We start from the raw sequence: 12425 nt of genomic DNA, 5'->3' as shown, positions 1-12425 counted from the left end.
ATTCTAGTGCATGTTTCACAGTGAATATGTTAGAGAGGTACCAGAGGGGAACTTACTATGTTTTTACCTAAGTCTCAAGGAATGAATTTTTAGATTACAAAGTTAGTTAGGGCAGATATCCAGGGAGTAACTTTAAGTATAGTGCGTTTATAATAGGTAGGAGTTCCGTGACTTTTCTCTCTTAACCACATATCCCCTTAATTTTTCTTCCTATTGGAAATTCTTGCTTTAAATAAATGAGCTGTTTTCACAGAACATTTACGTTGGTATTTCCAGCCGCATTCTAAATCTGGAAAGATGGCATGCTGATGTACACACGTAGGCCAGCAGTTTCAGAGGGAAAACATTGTTCTTGGAACGACCGCTGTTTGTTTTTCCTTTATTGGCATTGGAACTCTTCAAGCTAGTTTTCAAAATATAGAGGAGAGGCAAAATCAGAGTAATTTTTGGTAGTTTAATGGTTTCTTTCCTGATTATGTATGTCACTATTAATTATGTATTATTTACCTCTGTTTTATTAATAGATAGAGCTTCACTTACATTAGCTACATTTTCATTTAGATGACCCAGATGGTATTAGTACTAAGATTATTATTATTTGCAATGGAGAATTTTTTTAAATAAAATATAATACGTTTCTTTGTAAAGTCAGTGAAGAAGACAACTTTTTTGCTGTTTTAAATTCGAGGAATATAACTTTCCTTCCCATGTCTTAAGTTTATTGTTTTTAATACTGTAGTGAAGCCATATGAACTCATTTGTACAAAATTATGTTAGCGTTCAAACATTTTCTGTACTGATACATTTAGCTCTTTTAAAATTACCATTTATTAAAGTTTCGCTGGTAGTAATATTGCATTGAAGGATCTAGAGTTTGTAAGAGATGACAGATCAGAGAGTTCTTTTATGGTGATAGCCAGTGCAGGTTTACAAAGAGCTGTGTAGAAAGACTCAAAAGCAGAGTTTGATAGTAGTAATTTGTATGCACATGTTTCTGTAGCTGTGTCCATGGTACTTGGAAAATTTGCCACTACATTTGAACTTAAATGCCCTCATCTTAGATAATTTTAATTTATTAATCACTTCTGCCTGTCACTTTTGTAGGTGAGCCTGTGTTTTAATATTTGACAAATGGATGATAATTAAAACACACTTCAGTTGCTTAATTCTATATGTTAGAAATTAGACAAATTATGTAATAATTACTCTCATAAATACAAAATGATTATGTTTCAGTTGTGTTGATGGCTGGTGATTATCTGTTACTTCCATCCATTAATAAGGGAAGTGAATCTGATTACCAGCTCTTGCTATTTGTAGGTGAGTTGGTATAGAGAAACAAAGTTAGAGCTAGAGGGTCCCAGCAAGTTCTAGGAATGGAGTTGATTTTTTTATAGGAGGATTATTAACTTTAACTTCAGTAGAAGTTGGCATTTCAAATTATTTGGTAAATCGTGTATGTCTGCAAAATTATTAATGTGCGTTTTTACCATACGTGATCCTGAAATAGGCCAAAAAAAAAAAATCCCCTCAGATTTACCACCATCAGCCTTTTTTTTTTTTTTTTTTTAAACATTCTTCTTTGGATACTGAATTTTGTTGTTGTTTTGTTACTATGCCCCTCATAGTTTCACAATATTTGATGCAATAGTTAAAAAAGAGCCTGCTTTCATGAAGATGTAATGCCTAGGAATAGCTGTATTGCTTCAACTTGTAAACATTTGATGTTGCATTTAATTTTTGCCTGAGTGACTTTCAGCATAGGTACTGTAAGGAAAGAGTTGACTTCGGCCTGTCACCTTTTTTTTTTTTTTTAACTGTTTTCTGTATTTATCTTGTTTGCTTTGAATTCTTAGGGAGCAGGGATCTGTTCTTCCTCAGAGGGAGGACCCACTACCAGGTGGGCCATTAAATACATACCTGGTAAAGGAATGAATATGTGAGTGAATAGTGCTGGGAATCGTCTTGATTCGCTCAACACTGGGTTAAGTATACCCCACTTCTTTGCAAAAGGTATTTGTAGCCACATGTGGAAGGAAGGGGGACTGGTAATTTATCATTATGTTTCTCTTTGGTTGGAGGTAGGAGGAGAGGACAGCCTGCGCCGTGAGGTGATTCAGAAAAGATTACTAAGAAAGGGATTTGTAAGACAGGATTTGAAGTTGGAAAAGGAAACATTAGATTTTAAATGGACCGTATGATATTGGACTTACCTAAAAAAAAATTTTTTTTTACAAGTCTAGTCACCGTTCTCTAAACATACTTCACGTTCACCTTGCAAGGAATGTGCCTCTCGTGCTTTTCACCCACCAGACCCGAGCTCAACCCAGTGACGACTCCTCCCCTTCAAAGCACATTTGTAATGACCTTTGTCTCTTGAAGCTTTTTGTTATTTCCCATTTCCATGTGACCTTTTCATCTTCTGAATTGTTAGTTTCTCTCTTGGTGCATTTACCAAGTATACCTTTTATAGTTAACATATGAAAACTTCACACATCACCATCTATATGAAGTCCTTGAGAACAGAAATGGAGTTTCCTTATCTGTCTTCCCTCTGTGCTGCCCCCCCCCCCCCGTATTTAGACACAGGATATTGTGTGTGTGTGTGTGTGTGTGTGTACGGCAATTGTTAGTTTTCTCACAACCAAGGATAATCAAAGAAACGTGATCCTAAAACTTTCAGAAAAGAACATCCAAAAAATGCTTTGAACAGTAGCACCATTTGGTGTATTTAGTGCTTGAGGTGACAATTTTAAGGGGACAGTAGTCCTTTAGATTGTAGATCGGGGCACCTGGGCGGCTCAGTCACTGGGCGACTGCCTTCGGCTCGGGTCATGATCCCAGGGTCCTGGGATCGAGCCCCGCGTCGGGCTCCCTGCTCAGCGGGAAGCCCGCTTCTCCCTCTCCCACTGCCCCTGCTTGTGTTCCCTCTCTCGCTGTGTCTCTCTCTGTCAAATAAATAAATAAAATCTTTAAAAAAAAATGTAGATCAATCATTCAATCATGTTACATTATATAGCACCTGGAAATCAATTTCAAGGAACTTAGGAGTAAGCTTGTCATTGTGTCTTATGGGCTATGGTATAAAATGGGTATAATGTAACCTAAAATAAAGTAAAGATTACAATTACCTTTGGGTCAAGGAGAGCGTGAAATAAAGACTTGGAGGAAAGAAGTGATTTGATCTTTGTTTAAATGTGAAATGTGTTTTAGCCAAAAAGAATAAGAGGGATTGGAGGGGGAGGGCGTGAAGCAGGGATTTTTCAAATGGGAGAACAGTGGGGAGAAGGAATGAAGTTGAGTGGGGTGTGCAAGTGTGTGGGTGGAGTAGAACGAAAGCCTTGAAGAAATGAGCATTGAGAAACTCGTAATTATGCCTGGAATTTATCAAGTACCTTCTTCTTAGAAAGCTCAATTTTCTACATTTTTAATCCCCATGGAGTGGAAAACAAATGACCTTATTTACTACTATGTTTTTTGGGGGATCTTGGCATTCCAGAGCTACAAAGTTATTCAGGTTAATTATTTACCCATACCAAAAGTTCCCATTTCCAGGTTTTTAAAGGAAGAGATTTTAATATTTTTTTCTCAGTAATTTCTGAAAACTCACTTTTAATGGGAATAGTGATGATTCATTAACAGTAAAATATTTTTGCAGCTCATTTTCCGGACTTAGAACTGCAGTACTTGGGGTGTCTGGGTGGCTCAGTCGTTAAGCGTCTGCCTTCGGCTCAGGTCATGATCCCGAGGTCCTGGGATCGAGCCCCGCATCGGACTCCCTTTTCGGCGGGGGGCCTGCTTCTCCCTCTCCCACTCCCCCTGCTTCTGTTCCCTCTCTCGCTGTGTCTCTTTCAAGTAAATAAATAAAATCTTAAAAAAAAAAACAAAACTGCAGTACTTAATTTCGGTACTGCAGATTTCGGCTTCTTTGAAGTTTCGGCTTCTTTGAAGATGCTCTGTGATATAAAAAAATATTACAAGTGAACAAGAGCTAAGTGCTGCAGAAAGGGTATGGCCGATGTGTTAAAGAACACTTAGCACAAGTGCTGCCCAGGGATGAATAACCTTGGGAAGGAATTTCCACTACTGGGGTTTGGTGAGACTTGCCAAGTGTGTAAGGAATTTCATAGACTGGGTGGAATGCCCTTCTTTCAGTTAACTCTTCCCAATACTGGAAATTCCTTTATTATACAGCTTTGCTTTTCAGATGGAATTTTGATCCTCTTGGGAAGCTTTCCATTTCACACGATTCCCATTTTCCTTCCCTGATCAAAGGAAAGCCTTTACTTGGTGCTTGGGGCACTGAGATTGTGTAGCCTTTGGTCCTCCCGTCCCCTTGGTATGGGCTCCCGACCTCATTTCTGAAAATAATAGCTGATTTTCTTCTTCCCTCACATTGTGCACGAAGAGGGAGCTCAGAAAGAAACAAAAGATTTCTTTATCAGCCAGACTGTACTAAATTACAGTCTGCCCTATTGACTTCCATGGGATCCTTTAAGATGTTTAACTTTTTTTCCCACTTAAATAAAAAGAAAGGAGGGATCTTCAGAAGCCTTGGCTTGATTCCAGTGAGGCTATTGTATTCTGGCCAATTCCATTCTTTGATTTGTTCTAGTTGAGCTCTTTGCTGTACTCTCCAAGCTTTAACTTAACTGCGAGCAGTTAATGTGGCACACAGTATTTGTAGGTATTTGTTATTCTGAGTGGTAACCAGCTTTTCACTCTGCATATAGCTCTTAGGGGACAGTGATAAAAGCATACAGGGAGAGGCCAACCAATGATGCTTATTTTGTTGTTTTTAATGGTGAAGTGTTGTCACGACTTGGGAACATGATTACTGTCGTTCCTGATGACTTCTGAAAACAACCCTTTGGTTGCCGGTACAAGATACTGAGGGCAACCCAGGAATGCCCCTTTCTCCCTCTCTCCTCTGCCTCCGGTCAAACAGCCTCAGCTCACTCTGGAGCTCTTTCTGACCAGAAAAAAAAACAAACAAACAAACAAAAAAAAGTGACATGTGTCACTTTTGAAAACGAAAAATCCCTGAGAGTTGCTATTCCTAAGAGTGCCTGTAGTTCTGATGTCATTCACTATGCTCTCCATAGTAACAGAGCTGTGAATGGGAGGAGTCACGCGCCTGCTGTCATTTCCCACGGGTGGGTTAGGCTGATGGTGCCAGTGCTGGAAGCACATTTCACAGTGGCTTCTCTAAAGGAGGGCACACCCATCCCTCCCGGGTGATGTCTTTGGGACGTGTAATTAACAAGAGAACCTTAGGGAAAGTCTGACTTTCCACATAGTTTTCTCTTTTTCCAATGTCAGAATGCACCTTTCACCCCAGGTAGAGAGGTAGGGGTGTGCGTGTGTGTGTGTGTGTGTGTGTGTGTGTGTGTGTGTCTGTAGTGGAAGCACATCAAGGTAAGCAGAGATGTTCTGTGATTTGCATGATACACACAAAGCCATGTATCCTCACATAGACTATTTCACTTCTTACTCAATTTTTGTCCTAGGTAAATAGCAGTGTCTTCATCTGGAATTTGAGGCACTCTGTGCTTAGTCTTTACTCGCCCTTTACGACCACGGTTCTTTCTGCTTAACGCTATCATTTGCTTAATGTTTCCCAAATATACCCTGAAGTTTTTGCCCTCCAAATCAAAATTTGATTCTCAAAATACGACTTACGACATGCCTGCCTCAGGATCACATGGGGTATTCACAGAACACCTTTTTTCCTGCCATTCCTGCGGAGTCAGAACCACTGGTGATGAGACCCAGGCAACTGCCTTTTTAACGACGCATGCTAAATTTGAGAAACCGTCCTGCCACCCTATTCGCCTTGAATGTCCTCTCCCCATCTCCTAATCCATTAAACTCTTGTTTGTGTCCCTTCCATCAAAGTGAGTTTTCTTTTCTGTGAGTACTCATGATTTTTTTCCCCAGTAAGTTTCATCTTGTGCTTTGTATTAGAGCAGCTTTGCTCCCAAACTATTTTTAAATTCCTGGAGGGTGAAAACCATATGTAACTCACATTTGTATGCTTCACACACCTTTGTGCATAATAAGAACTCAGACAATGTTTACTGAATGGATGGTTCAAACTTTTATTGTGTCTGGTAAACTTTTGGGTATTGGATTTTTCTGTTAACTACCAGATATGCTTGGTTTATTTGTGATGTGAGCTTAAGCTACTCGTGTCTAAGCACGTTTTCATGATATAATCATTCTCTCTGACCTTAGCTTACGTTCACTTTCTCCTTTGATAATCTGATATCTTTGATAGAGTGGTTATCTGGTTTTCATTTTTATATATCCTTATATGACTCAACTGGGATTTTATCCAAGTATACTTTATGGATCTTCTCTTTTTCTTTCCTCTGAGAAGAGAAATGGAAATAGTGATCTGTTTTCTGCTTTTTACATTTTTGTTCTTTGTCCTACTAGTATGGTGGTTAACATTAAACATCTCTTGAATGATGTTGCAATTGAATTGGCTGTGGGCAGAACTGTTGGTAAGAAAATGAGAAAAGGTAGTCATGGATAAATTGAATAAAGAAACCATTTCATAGGAAAATGTGTTTAACTGTAACATAGTAACATACCTCTTGTTTATCTTTTCGATCATTATATTGCCAGTTTATAAAAGAATCAGAAAACGACAGATTTATGCTGCTTGTGACTCATTGTTTTCATGAATTTAGTTAGTGCAGGGTTACCGTAGATTACGGTAGATCTAGTGACAGCTCTTTCCACATGATTACCATCTTATGATTTGGAGTGGTTTTCTCTTTTTTTTTTTTTTTAAGATTTTATTTATTTATTTGTTGGAGAGAGAGAGTGCATAAGTGGGGGGAGCGGCAGGCAGAGGGAGAAGCAGGCTCCCCGCTGAGCAAGGAGCCCGATATGGGACTCCATCCCAGGACCCTGGGATCATGACCTGAGCTGAAGGCAGACGCTTAACCGAATGAGCCACCCAGGCGTCCCTGGAGTGGTTTTCTGTATAATGTACTTACTTGATTCATGGGAGCCTGCCCCTCACGTCTCCCTACCCCCACCCGCCTGTGGGTTGGAGGTCTCTCTTTATTGGCTGTTGTATACATAAGGTTAACTTAGCCTAGGTCTGGCACAAAGTAAGTAACCAATAAGCGCCTCCTAGTTGAATCATTTTAAAAGAGGATTAAAATAGAAACGTCTCTCTTTAGGGAATGCTTTCATTTGTGTCCCAGCAACATGTCCATTGTAATTGTTGCCAACTCGGAGTGTTCTCGATTTCCTTGATTATTATTTTGGAAAAATTATGTCTGTGAGTTGTAGCTTTCCTCTACTTATTATGTGGCAAGTCTTTATTTTTTTTTTTTAAAGATTTTATTTATTTGACAAAGAGAGAGAGCACAAGCAGGGGGAGTGGCAGGCAGAGGGAGAGGGAGAAGCAGACTCCCTGCTGAGCAGGGAGCCCGACGACGCAGGGCTCGATCCCCGGACCCCAGGATCATGACTCAGCCAAAGGCAGACACTTAACTGAGCCACCCAGGTGTCCCTTCTGCGGCAATTCTTAAGAAAATTTTCCTCCAATACAGTTTTATCCAAGAGATGCGCATGTTTATTTTTGTTTTCTAGTCATATGAAAAGGTGATATGCCTGTTTTGCTTGTACTGAGAGTCATTAATGGTGAGTAGGATTAAGATGGAATGGTTTCTGTGTATTTTGGCTCAAGTGTTGAGAAGCTGGTTGTGTGCCACGTTAGCATTTGTACATTTGTACGCATGCTGAAACTCCCAGAAGACCCTGGCAGGTGCTCACTGGGTACGAGGCTGGTGGACTTTGTCCTAAAGGGACAACAGGAGAAATCACTGCACCAAGAAGCGGAGAAGTCACCAATGAGAGTTCAATCCCAGGGCAGTAGAGTTTGGGGGTGTGAGAGCTAAAAGGAGCTGAGTCATGGTTTCGAAGAGTAGGTGTTCCCAGCAATTCTGAAGCAGGCCCGGTGACTCAAATGTTTCTCATGCCACCGCAGCCGCAGACAAGTCTGAGAGGAACGTGAGGCAAAAGATATTCTTTCTTTCCTTCTGTGTCCAGGAAAAGAGAGCCTTTTAAGTCTTTTGCAAATTGTTTTGCTTTCTGACATAAATACTATAGCACTGGTTGCCCTCTGTCATACCTGGATTAGGGCAAAAATATTAAAACATGGCTGTAGGACGAAGTTCACAAACAATGAAGTTCTGCACTAGAGCAGTGAGAATTTAAAGTGCAAGGTGGATAAATTAAGAAGTTGCTGACTGACGTCTCTTTCACTCACTGGTTTAACTAACGCTTCTCGAGAGAAAGTGCATTCAGTACACATTTTTTAAAAGTACTTTGATACTCTTTCCAAGATTTGTCCTTTTACAGATAAAAGAGACAAGTTACTCTGTCAAACGAATTGTTTAATTGAAGCATTTTATGGGCTCCAAGCTACAAGGTGGGCTCTTAAGAAGAACAAAAAAGCAGACATTTGATTTTATAAATTCTCCTGGAAAAAAAAAAGAAAAAGTCAATGTAACTTGTTTTTACCTACACTTTTCTCTTCGTTTTATTTGAACAGTAGTAGGCTTTCTCTTTTTGTTCACTCTTCCTCTAGTATTTGAAATTGAATGAATATTAAATTGAATGAATATTGAAAATGCTGAAATGGTGTTGGCATGATTAACTACTAGACCACCCCCACCCCAAAAAAAGGGCAGACCTCTACCAAGCATCACATGTAAGAAATAAATGTCAGGTGAAATAACTGAATATATACAAAATAAAATACATGAATATTAGGATATGTGGGAGAACTTTTGTACCACTTTGGGGTGAGGTAGGAGGACCTTCCCAACCAAGGTGAAAAATATAGACTCCATCAAGGAAAAGATTGTCAAATTTGAGCAAATAAAAATTAGTGTGTGGCTAAAGTCACCATTAACTAACAGAGTGGGGGAAGATGAAACAGGAAGCTAAGAGTGCCATGTGACACATAGCAGCATATGACACCGGGTGTGGTAGTTAATATTCAGGGAGCTCCTAAAAATTAGTAGGTTAAAGACAACCCAGTAGAAAAAACAGGCAAAAGCTATGAATGTGTATTCCAAAGAAGATGAACTCCACAAAAAGATACCACTTTTTGGCCATCAGATTAGCAACAGTGGAAAGGATACCAACATTAAATGCTAGTGAAGGGAGCATGGAAAGGAACCCTCTCCGATATGGGTGATTAGGAGTATGAATTTCTTCAACTTTTTGGTAATTTTGCAGTACGTATTAAAATTTAAATTGTACATATTCTTGGACCCATCAGTTATACTTTTAGAAATATAGGTTCCCAATCCCTGACCCAAAACTCTTGAGGCCATTTGTGCTTCAGACTTCTGAGAGTTTCAGATTATTAAAGATAATATAGGCATCTATATTATATAGCACCTCTAGCAGGCTTTGGGGCTCCATAAGCAGACACACATTTATATTTCTAAAGAGAACAAATTCATATCAGAATATTGACATCAGTTCAGGTCAGCTTTTGTCACCACATGAATCAGTGAAAAATTTTTGAATTTTCAGAGCCTGTTGGATTTCAGAATTATGGGTAAGTCATTGGGCACCCATAAATACTGCAAAATGAAAGCATTGATGCACAAATGGATATGCTGAGTTATTCCTAATAGCAAAAAACAACTGGGAATACTCCTAATGTCACTCAGTGGAGGGATGGAATCAGTTGGGGTACATTTATACTCTGTGTATTATTATGTAGCTGTCAAAGGAGTGAGTTAGACTTTTACCTACTGTCTCAGAAAGATGATTTGTCTGTAGTAGATGAGAAAACAAGTTATAGAAAAAAATGTGTATGGTATAAGCCCATTCAAAAAATAATGGAGGGAGGTTATCTCCTATTTATGCATGCATGTGTTCTATAGGGAGGAAAAGCTTTGGAAGCCTGTATACCAAACTTGACACTGGTTATCTCAGGGGGAATGGAATTTGGAAGGAAGTAGGGGAGACTGTTAATGTGTTCTTCACATGCTTCTGTAGTTTGACTTGTTAAAATGAGCATGTATTATTTTGGTAATCAAATAAAAGCAATCCTCTTAAAAGCAATATAGTGGGGGGGGGGATGGGGTGGCTGGGTGATAAACATTGGGGAGGGCATGTGCTATGGTGAGCACTGTGAATTGTGTAAGACTGATGAATCACAGACCTGTACCTCTGAAACAAATACATTATATGTTAACAAAAAAAGATGATAGCAGGAAGGGAAAAATGAAGGGGAGGTAATCGGAGGGGGAGATGAGCCATGAGAGACTGTGGACTCTGAGAAACAAACTGAGGTTCTAGAGGGGAGGGGGGTGGGGGGACGGGTTAGCCTGGTGATGGGTATTAAAGAGGGCACGTATTGAATGGAGCACTGGGTGTTATACGCAAACAATGAATCATGGAACACTACATCAATCAATAAATAGATAGATAGATAGATAGATCGATATAGGCAGTATAGTGAGTATTAGCACTGACAGCCTCGCAACTTTCCACCAAGGTACAGCCACTCTGAGCCATTAGGGAGCCTGCTTTTCATAATTAATGGAAAGCAGGAGACTAAGCGCAGAGCTAGGCTTACAACTCCAGCCCTTGAGCAGGTCCTTCATTACTTAGTATTGGAGTCTAATAATTTCCAAAGTGTATTAGCGTGTTCCCCCACAGGGAAAAAAACAAGTGAAACATGGACTGTTACTATGAAACGGAAATCCAATCACCAGGGAATCTTTCTAATTGACCCACTTGTAGTGAATAATAACTCCGGAAAATAATATTGATTACTCTCTGTTAGAACCATTGAGTAAAACAAGTATGGTCTCCTCTTCATGAGAGTAATGTGTAACTCCCATTTAATCACATTCGGAGTAGGTTTAAAAATAGGAGTACCTCCGCCATACTGTTATTTTATTTTATGGTCAGATTTTCCTAATCTATCCTTAGTTCCTGAAAGAAAAATTACTAAAGATTTAGTTGGATCGAAAGCTAATTATTATGTCTCCAAATAATCATCATACTATTTATTTGGTATTGTTTCCTAAATATCCATAAAGAGCTTTGTCCATTGAGTTTTGAGTGTGGGTAGACCGAGTGGATACATGCTGAGACAGGAGAAAGATTAAGAGCGTCTAGGACCATGACAAAACAAGCCCAAGGCGGGGGGTGGGGGGAAAGGTATATGAAAATCAGCATTGATATTTGTTTATTTTCCCCAACTTTGATATCAGGGAACATTGGCTTTTTCCTTCCTGCCCTTGGTAAACATGCTCCACTTCCTTTTGTAAGGAGCACTTGCTCCCAGGTAGCTTTTTGGAGGCCAGAATGAAATAAGCTGATAGATCTGTGGTTGATCTGTTGAAAGACCTACATATCTGTCTAATGAAGGTAGGGACATTGGATGCATGCATGTGATGCATTTTAACCTTTCAGGTTAATTTAAAAAATGAAACAAGACAAAGCCAGAGAGGGAGACAAACCATAAGAGACTCTTAATCTCGGGAAACAAACTGAGGATTGCTGGAGTGGAGAGGTGTGGGAGGGATGGGGTGGCTGGGTGATGGACATTGGGGAGGGTATGTGCTATGGTGAGCGCTGTGAATTGTGTAATTCATTTGTTTTAAAGAGGGAGTAGCTTGGAAGATGATAGCTGGAAATTTTAGTGACTGAAGAAAACAATCCATTTCAAGCTGAATACAGACTGTAATATGTCAGACAGCATGCTGTCTGGATTGAGGAGGAAGCTAGGCAAGGGGCAGGGACAAAACTAGTGATGGCTCCATTCCCCCAGGAGCAGTTTCAAGATAGGTGCTGGTCCTACTTTGTTGTTAATAAGTGATGGTGTGAAGTTGGAGAAAGAAAGGAAAAACTAAGAACATTAATAGAGCAGACGCCTCCAGAGCATGGCACATTTTGTATCTAGAGACAATAGCATTGTTAGTCTACTTTTGGTGTTACAGCGTACATACCGAAGGAGATGCAAATGAAAGAAGTATCGTCAGAGCACTGAGCGTCAGCTCCACTCTACCATCTTGCTCCTTGGGACCTTGCAGCATTCCAAGGCCCCCACCCTTCCCAGGCAATCCTGCACTATGTTATTTGGCCCTTAGGATACCTAGTTGGGAAGGGACTTCAGTTTTTCTCTGTGAGCGCAATTAGAGTTTTCAGTCTTTGTAGATGATCAAGTATTTAGTTGATTGCACTTTTTTTTTTTAAGATTTATCTATTTATTTTAGAGAGAGAGAGTACACAGGTCGGGGGGGTGGTCAGGGAGCTGAGCATGGAGCTGGATGCGGGCTGGATCCCGTGACCCTGAGATCATGACCTGAGCGGAAATCACGAGTTGGAGGCTTAACCGACTGAGCCACCCAGGCGCCCCTGACTGC

The 12425-nt window shown here is 40.0% G+C and overlaps 1 protein-coding gene across 1 annotated transcript in view; it reads left to right on the top strand.

Moving 5' to 3' along the window:
- Positions 1–12425, top strand: part of PHLPP1 (PH domain and leucine rich repeat protein phosphatase 1) — a 216814-nt gene that overhangs the window by 143916 nt on the left and 60473 nt on the right. The window lies entirely within an intron of this gene.

The sequence above is a fragment of the Eumetopias jubatus genome, unplaced genomic scaffold, assembly GCF_037043125.1.
Source record: "Eumetopias jubatus isolate StellerSeaLion01/CBP00866 unplaced genomic scaffold, mEumJub1_p1.0 scaffold_16, whole genome shotgun sequence".
Classification (NCBI taxonomy): Eukaryota; Metazoa; Chordata; class Mammalia; order Carnivora; family Otariidae; genus Eumetopias; species Eumetopias jubatus.
The sequence above is the reverse complement of the archived record's forward strand: the minus strand, read 5'-3'. Positions and strand labels throughout refer to the sequence as shown.